General features: G+C 46.2%; 1 long non-coding RNA gene across 1 annotated transcript; it reads left to right on the plus strand.

Annotated features, from left to right (window-relative positions):
- The first annotated feature begins 280 nt into the window (after positions 1 to 280).
- On the plus strand, positions 281 to 2,981 carry LOC113407944. The gene is made up of 3 exons (XR_003370150.1): positions 281 to 834; positions 1,100 to 1,691; positions 2,796 to 2,981. It is a non-coding gene; the product is annotated as an uncharacterized LOC113407944 (long non-coding RNA).
- Positions 2,982 to 8,801: the final 5,820 nt, after the last annotated feature.

Consider the following 8,801-nt stretch of genomic DNA (forward strand, 5'->3'; position numbering starts at 1 on the left):
CTAATTACATATGTTGGGATCTGATTCTGAAAGACCTTATATCTAAAGGATAGATAGACAACATAATGAAATTTTTAACTATTTGTATGTCATTTTGAAAGTGTACTGCTTTATGCTAAAAGTGTTTCATTTGTTCATTGTTTTCATTATTTGTGATCATGTTGTCTTTCAATACAGGCATAAACCTTCCACTCTTGAACAAAGCAGCTGCTTTTTAAAAGCGGTAATTGCTTCTTTACCTTTTATTTCTTTTGTAAATGAAGCTTTTCTTTTAAGAAATGTGACAGTGTTGTCTCTTGCATAAAACAGTTGACACTCACTTATTGTAAAGTGAAGATTGTTCTGCTGCATGTAAAGTGGACCATGCAGATTTCTGTATGTTTTCAGTATGCATCATTAGATAATAAAGTCTTTTGTGAACAAGGCATTTGTAGCCATTTTTAAAAGATTTTGTCTTCAGTGCTGGTAAATCAGGTAATACGTAAGAAGAAACCCTTCATTTTTCTGTAAATCCTTTAATTAAAGGGATTATTAAAAGTTATGATCTTTGGAAGGCGATATTAGACTACATTAATTAGATCTCTAATTATCATCATTGTAAAAGAAAGAAAACAAACCAAAAACCTACAGATACTGTCTATCTGCTTTCATTGTTATGAAATTATTCCTGTAGGATATATGATTCAATTCAGGCTTTAACTAATGTTTGTGCTATTTTTCTCACTTTTCCTTTTGATGGTGCTGAAAGAGAGAAAGGAAAGCGAGGCACAGGCCACTCTACGCCTACTCCATGGGTCTGATTTGATGAGACACCAACTTCACCTTCCTAACAAGGTTATTTCTGACAGCATGTGTAGATAAACATTTAGCAACAAGTTAAAAATAGTTTGAAACATTTGAGTTAGTTATGCGACATGAAGAATCCAGAATCAAACTTTCCCAATCCATACTGATGTTTTAAATATAGTTTGAGACAAAAAAAATGCATCTTTTTATTTCCGTTTATTATTTGCATAAAAGGTATAGAAAAAACAGGGATTTAGGGTTTTTTTTGTAATACCCTTTTCAAATTGTAAATAGGACTTCTTTATCCATCTAGGCACAAACATGCACACTTAGTGCAATCAAGGATGGAAAATGAGACTAAGCAGTCATTCTGCTGGTGGGGTGTTCCCCACCAAGGAGATGTAATGAACTACAAAGCAGGCAGGTGATGGGTGATGTTACATACCTATTTTGAACCTTCTACCTGTCTTTTCTCAGTTTTTATTTTAATTTTTAATTAAAAGTAAATCTGTTCCTACTTCAACATGTTAAGTTTCTTGTTCATACAGGAAATAGAATGCAGATTTCACTCTTACTGAAATGAAGAACTAGATACTTGTTAGTTAATTCCACACAAAGAAATTTGCACTGTTTTGGTGACGCCTATAACATATCCAGCACTTCTGGTGGCAATTTTACACAGATGTAGTGAAATCCTATTGTTTCTGTTGATTTTGACCATTATTTTGTATCCCTATTTAAGACTCATGAAATGAGTTGTCAACTCCAATAGAAACAATGTACATTATACCTACAGAACTTTTAAAAACTATTCTAAAGAAGAATAAAGTTGCTCGTTTACTTGTTCTTTGTGTTGTAGGTGCCGCTCAAAAGAAGATGATGACCACCAGAAGACATGAACAAAGGTTTCTGTCCTATAAAAGATATGAAAATATTTTTCATGTTATCTGTCTAATCTTTCTGTTTACAGCATTCATTAGCACTATTGGTAATTCTAAGAATAGTCCTGTTGTGATGGTATTTATATGTATGATGTGCTTGTTTCATTTCTGGTCGATGTGATTTTGTTGTGATCAAATGTAGGAAGATACACAATACTGTATCTGTTTAACTTTCTTCTTATAAGAGAAATATTGGGTATGATACTTTTCCTTTAGGAAGGAGTCAACCAAATTTGTCGGTAAAATATATATATTTTAGCATCACTGATGTTTTTAAGATTTTACTAGCAGAGGATACAAAATTTTGTTCCCATATTTTATTGTAGCAAGTGCATTATAAATGCTAATACTGTCTCTTACTTACCCTTAGCCAACAGAGCAAACATTGTAACTAGGGAGGTGGGTTATGAGAAATTGTTGAAAAACAAGTGGGTCCTGGTCCTTGACCCTCCTCCAGCTCCCTTTGTGCTTTTCTGGCAGAACAAAGGAGTTGTAATTCTGACTTGAACATCCACCTAAATAGTTTCCCCAGCATGGAAGATTCCTGAGTGGTGTAGAAACATAGTTACCTATTTGCCTCTCCTCTCCCTCTCAGCCCTTGGTGTAGGGGAGAGTTGGATGTGTGACTGGAGTGGTGCTGAACTCTGCTGATTCCCAGCTGTGGCAAACTGGTACAAAATAGAAGAATCCCTGAAGCTGCCATTGGCAGTTGGCTTTTGGCTGAGGGTGGTATACAGCTGTTTTTGCTGCCTCCACACCTCAGGTCTGGTGCCAAGTGAAACTCGGCTGAACCCAAGCGTTTAACCCATGATCTGTGTCTCATGGTGACTGAAAATCAACAAAAAACAAACTAAAAGTGCTTTTGAATCTGGGCCCGCAGATGAGAAATAAATGCACTGGAGATGTATACTAAAAAATCCCTTTACTACTTACATTTTGTTATGTATGTTGCTTAGGTGAATACGTATAGGTTGACCAAATTGAAAACCGTTTTAAAATAAATTTGTTAAATGAATTTTGATTTTGAATCATTACATTTTTTAATAATGTTTTTCCGTCCAAATATAGGGTAAGTGGCAGTAAACCTCTGAAGAACCTTTGAATATATTGATCCATACACAGAAGGCTGATCATTCTGTGAGAATACAGGAGATATAACTTAATCTTCTACAGTGTATTAAGTCATCGACTGTAACTCATAGTTATAGCAGCAAATGTTCAAACTGGCAATTGCTTCAAGTTAATAAAATAAGATTTTGGAACTTATCTGCATTTTGTGTTTTTTACTTTTGCTCTGTTTATAAAGTTGATAATATAAAGCTTTTAAATACTTTTTTCAAATATTTGCATACACTAAATCAGGGGCGGGCAAACTTTTAGGCCTGAGGGCCACATCGGGTTTCCAAAATTTTATGGAGGGCTGGTTAGCGGAGGCTGTGCCTCCCCAAACAGCCAGGCGTGGCTCGGCCCCAGCCCCTATCCGACCCCTCCTGCTTCTCGCCCCCTGACACCCCCCCCCCAGGACGCCTGCCCCATCCAACCCCCCGTTCCCTGTCCGCTGACAGCCCCTGGAACCCCCGCCCCTGACTGCCCCCCGCCACCCCCATCCAACCGCTCCCCTCATTCCTGACTGCCCCCAGAACTCCTGCCCCCTGCTGCCCCATCCAACCCCCCCCTCATTCCTGACTGCCCCCCCCCGGGACCCCTGCCCCCATTCAACCCCCCCGTTCCCTGCCCTCTGACTGCCCCAACCCCTATCCACACCACTGACCACCACCTCGAACTCCCCTGCCCTCTATCCAACCCTCCCTGCCCCCTTACTGCGCTTCCTGGAGCACCGGTGGCTGGTGGCGCAACAGCCATGCCACCGCGCAGCACAGAGCACCGGGTCAGGCCGGGCTCTGCAGCTGCGTTGCCCCAGGAGCTCGCAGTCCCGCCGCCCAGAGCATCACATCGGCAGCGGGGCAAGCGGAGGCTGTGGGGGAGGGGGAACAGCAGGGCAGGGGCTGGGGGCTAGCCTACCGGGCCAGGAGCTCAGGGGCCGGGCAGGAGGGTCCCGCGGGCCGAATATGGCCCGCGGACCATAGTTTGCTCACCTCTGCACTAAATCATAACATGCCAATGTCGTTCTTCAGATTCCGTTTTCTCTGCTCGAGTTTAGGCCAGCATCAATAACTGAGGTACCTGCTCCATCACACACTTTCTTTGTGACCTTGGGCAAGAGTCATTTAGTCTCTTTGTGCCTCAGTTCCCCATCTGTAAAATAGGGTAATAGTGCACAGGATTTTGTGAGGATAAACACATTAAAATTTATATTACACTCATGGGGGCCATGTTAGTGACTAACATAGATGGCTATAGCTTAATCGGGATAAGAGTGTGAAGATGGTACGATGGGAAAAGCAGCCTGATGAAATAGTGAGGATTATGTTGCCTCTTTAATTCAGGGGTTGTGCTTGCCATTTGTTTTTAAGTGTATTGTTGATTCACTAGCTTCTTGGACAGGATGGCTGGCTGTCTTCATCTAGCCAAGAAGTTTGAACTCTCCTGGGTGCAGACCTTATTCACCATGTCACTGTGTCACTTTGAGGTTACACTGTAGCAATGTAATCTAGATGGGACAATACCTTAAATCAATTTAAAAGTAAAGCTGGTGAAGAATGTGGTGGATTACTTGTTAATTGGAGTTTCTTCTTCGAGTGATTGCTCCTTTGTATTCCACAGTAGGTGTGCGTGCTCGCTACGTGCACCGGTGCCGGAAGTTTTTCCCTTGGCAGTACCCGTACTGGGGGAGCACCGCGGTGACCCCTGGAGTGGCGCCTGTATATCGCGCTATAAGGGGAGCCACGGGCTCCCCCCACCCTCAGTTCCTTCTTGCCGCCAGTGAAGGTAGTCGGAACTTTGTGCTCCAGCTCTGCTGCAGCCCTTCTTGACCTTAGTGGTATCATTCGTGGATCGTCTTCAGTCTGGCACCTGCCTCAGTTAGGATGCACCTTGCGGCCATATCGGCTTTTCACCCGCTGGTGCAGGGAAAACTCGGTCTTCTCCCACCCGATGACCTCCCGTTTCCTGAAGGGCCTTGAGCGTTCGTTCCCGTACGCTAGGCCCCCCATGCCGCAATGGGACCTCAACCTGGTCTTGTCCCATCTCACGGGGCCCCCCTTTGAACCCCTGGCCACGTGTTCCTGGTCGCACCTCTCGTGGAGATCATGTTGGCCCGACGTGTCTCGGAGCTCAGGGCCTTAACCTCAGAACCCCCCTATACAGTTTTCCATAGGGATAAAGTCCCAGCTCCGCCCACAGCTGGCGTTTCTCCCGAAGGTGATCTCGGAGCAGAGCATCTTTCTCCCCGTGCTCTGTCCTAAGCCCCACTCCTCTAATGAGGAACGCCGCCTTCACATGCTCGATGTGTGTAGGGCGCTGGCTTTTTATCTGGACCGAACTAAGCCGTTCTGGAAATCCTCTCAACTCTTTATTGCCTCAGCCGAGCGGGCAAAGGGGCAGCCTATCTCCACCCAGCGGCTCTCCCGCTGGACCACTTCATGAGTACGTATGTGCTATGAACTGGCGGGGATTCCCCCGCCACCGATCATCAGGGCACACTCCACGAGGGCTCAGGCCTCACCAGCTGCCTACGTCGCCCATGTCTCCATCCAGGACATCTGTAGGGCGGCCACATGGGCCTCAGTTCACACATTTACTTCGCATTATGCGATCGTCTCCCAGTCTAGGGATGACGCCGGGTTCGGCAGGGCGGTACTTCGTCCCAAACCATTGTGAACTCCTACCCACCTTCAACAGATATTGCTTGGAATCACCTACTGTGGAATACACAGGAGCAATCACTCGAAGAAGAAAGGACAGTTACCTGTTCCGTAACTGGCGTTCTTCAAGATGTGTTGCTCCTGTCTATTCCACACCCCGCCCTCCTTCCCCTCTGTCGGAGTTGTATAGCGCGATATACAGGCGCCACTCCAGGGGTCGCCGCGGTGCTCCCCCAGTACGGGTACTGCTAAGGGAAAAACTTCCGGCACCGGTGCACATGGCGAGCACGCACACCGATAGTGGAATAGACAGGAGCAACACATCTCGAAGAATGCCAGTTATGGAACAGGTAACTGTCCTTTCTCACTTGAACACATTAAATTGGTGCTCTGTATTGGCTGCCTGTAATTGCCAGGTGGAATTTAAGGTCTTGATATTGACCGGTCAGTTTTTAAATGGGTCGGAGCTGCCTACTTGAGACCATCTCTCTCCCTAGGTGATACCAATGGTGCAGTTTTGATTAGAAGTAGTTGAGCTGAAGCCCCCTCTGTTTAAAAGAGGCGGGAGCTGTTGGAAGGGCATTGTCTGTGAAGGGCCTTGAACTTCAGAATTTATTCCAGCCTTGACCTTGGGTCAAAAATCACCCAAATCTGATGATCTTCAGGGCATGCTGCAAAAAAACTTTTTGAGGCTTTTGAGGAGGAAGTGTGCAGTCTGGACTGGGATCTACGTGCAAATGGATGGTGTTTGCAGCTAGGATGGACTTTTTCCCCACTTCCTAATTTTGATGAGTCTGTATTTATTTTTGACTGTACAGTAAGTCCTCACTTAAAGTCGTCCTGGTTAACGTTGTTATGTTGCTGATCAATTAGGGAGCATGCTCATTTAAAGTTGTGCAATGCTCCCTTCTAATGTTGTTTGGCAGCCGCCTGCTTTGTCCACTGCTTGCAGGAAGAGCAGCCTGTTGCAGCTAGCTGGTGGGGGCTTGGAACCAGGGTGGACCGGCAGCCCCCCATCAGCTCCCCGCTCCCCTAAGTTCCCTGTGCTGCAGCCGCCCAGCAGGCTATCAATTGCAGCTATCCCTCCCCCCACTGCCATGTGCTGCTCCTGCCCTCTGCCTTGGAGCCTCCTGCTTGCTGTGCGGGGGGCGGGGGGAAGGGAGGGGAGCTAATGTCAGGGTGTCCCCCTCCTCCCTGCTCCTATACTCTGCTTACCCCTTCTTCTCCATATAGAGCAGGGAGGGGACACGGAGGGAGAGAGACAGAGAGCGCCTGCAGCAGGGCAGCAGCTGCTGTCTCAACTTCCTGATCCACTTAAAAAGGCAATGCATTTAAGAGTGGGTCAGCTTACTTAAAGGGGCAGTGTGCATTTCTCTCTCTCCCACACACAAGGTGGGTTTCTGTCTGCTATGCTATCTCCCCTCCCCTCCATTCCTGCTGTCTTGTAGAGTGAAAGGCTACATTAACGTGTTAACCCTTGTGGGCTCAGCCGAGTGCTAGTTCATCATTTAGCACGGGTTCTCAAACTGGGGGTCAGGACCCCTCAGGAGGTCACGAGGTTATTACATAGGGGGTCGCGAGCTGTCAGCCTCCACCCCAAACCCCACTTTGCCTCCAGCATTTATAATGGTGTTAAATTAAAAATACTTTTTTATATTATTATATGGGGGGGGTCGCACTCAGAGGCTTGCTATGTGAAAGGGGTCACCTGTACAAAAGTTTGAGAACCACTGATTTAGCAGCAAGGCATTCCATGGGAAATATCCCACCTTCTTCCACCCTCTAACTTCACCACCTCAACCAAGCTTCACAATCATCATAGCTGTGAACAGTATTAAATTGTTTGTTTAAAACGTATACTGTGTGTATATCTATATAATATATAGTTTTTTGTCTGGTGAAAATTTTTTCCCTGGAACCTAACCCCACCCCCATTTACATTAATTCTTATGAGGAAATTGGATTCGCTTAACATCGTTTCACTTAAAGTCGCATTTTTCAGGAACATAACTACAACATTAAGTGAGGAGTTACTGTACTAGAATGTTTATATCTCTAATATATGGTCTGGAGCCCTGAATTGACAAAATACGACATGACCTTCCCCCAGCTTGCCTTCCCTCCTCTTAACATCTCCACTTACCCCAGTAAGCTCCATCTTCCTTGCACTTACTCTCATATCCTCCCTTACCCCTTAATCTCACACTCAACTCTGGCTCTTTCCCGTCTGAACACAAGCATGCTGTAGTCTCTCCCATCTTAAAAAAAATCCCACACTTAACCCCACTTGCCTCTCCAACTGCCACCCATTCTCTCTTTCATCTCTAAGCTCATTGAATGTGCTCTTTACAATCTTTTTCTGGCATTTTTCCTCCAGTTTCATCCTTGACTCTCTCCAATCCAGTGTCTGTCGCTTGCACTCCACTGAAACCACTACCAAAATCTCTAATGACCTTTTCCTAGCCATCACTTCATCCTTGTCCTCCTTGACCTGTCAGCTGCCTTAGATAGCGTTGACCATGCTTTTCTTAAAATCTTGTCCTCCCTTGGCTTCCATAACTCTGCCCTGTGCTGGTTCCTCTGTTTCTCTAATTCAGAGATCCCCAAACGTGGGGTGTATCCCCTAGGGGGTGCAGAGGAACGTTCGGCGGGGGATGGGGAGGAAGCTCCACCCTGCCCCCAGCCTCCAATCACACCCTGGCTGCAGCTCCACACCTGCCTCTACCCCCAATCTCAGCCCCTGGCTGCGGCTCTGTTTCTGGCCCCAGACCGGTCCCCAGCTGCAGCGCCAGCCTCAGCCCCCTTACCCCGTCTGCATCCTCCTCCCCCGAGCCATGGCCTCGCTCCCAGCCCCGGGGTGTGTGTGTGTGCGCGCATGCGCAAAGGTAAGGGGGGGGGCATGACTTTGAAAAGTTTGGGACCACTGCTCTAAATGCTCTTTCAGTCTGTCCGTTGAAAGATCCTCATCTGCTGGCCCTGGGGGGGTTCCATGTAGCTCTGTCCTTAGTCCTCTTTTCTCCCTCTAACTTTCTCTCTCTGTAATATCATCTGCAAACACAAATTCAATACCATGTCTATGCCAACAACTTCAGATTTATCTCTATTCTGGACTGGTCTCTTGTCCAAAATAAAATCTTGGCCTGTCCCTCTAACAGTGCCTTGTTGATGTTCAGGCATCAGCTCAAGCTCAATATGACTAAACCAGAGCTGTTAAATCTCCTAACCCTCACCCCCAACACCTTCCCACTACCTCTTTCTTGATCACTGGACACCACCACCATCCCACCTGTCTCTCAGGCTAATAACCTGA

The sequence above is a fragment of the Terrapene carolina genome, unplaced genomic scaffold, assembly GCF_002925995.2.
Source record: "Terrapene carolina triunguis isolate 2854851 unplaced genomic scaffold, T_m_triunguis-2.0 Scaffold57, whole genome shotgun sequence".
Classification (NCBI taxonomy): Eukaryota; Metazoa; Chordata; order Testudines; family Emydidae; genus Terrapene; species Terrapene triunguis.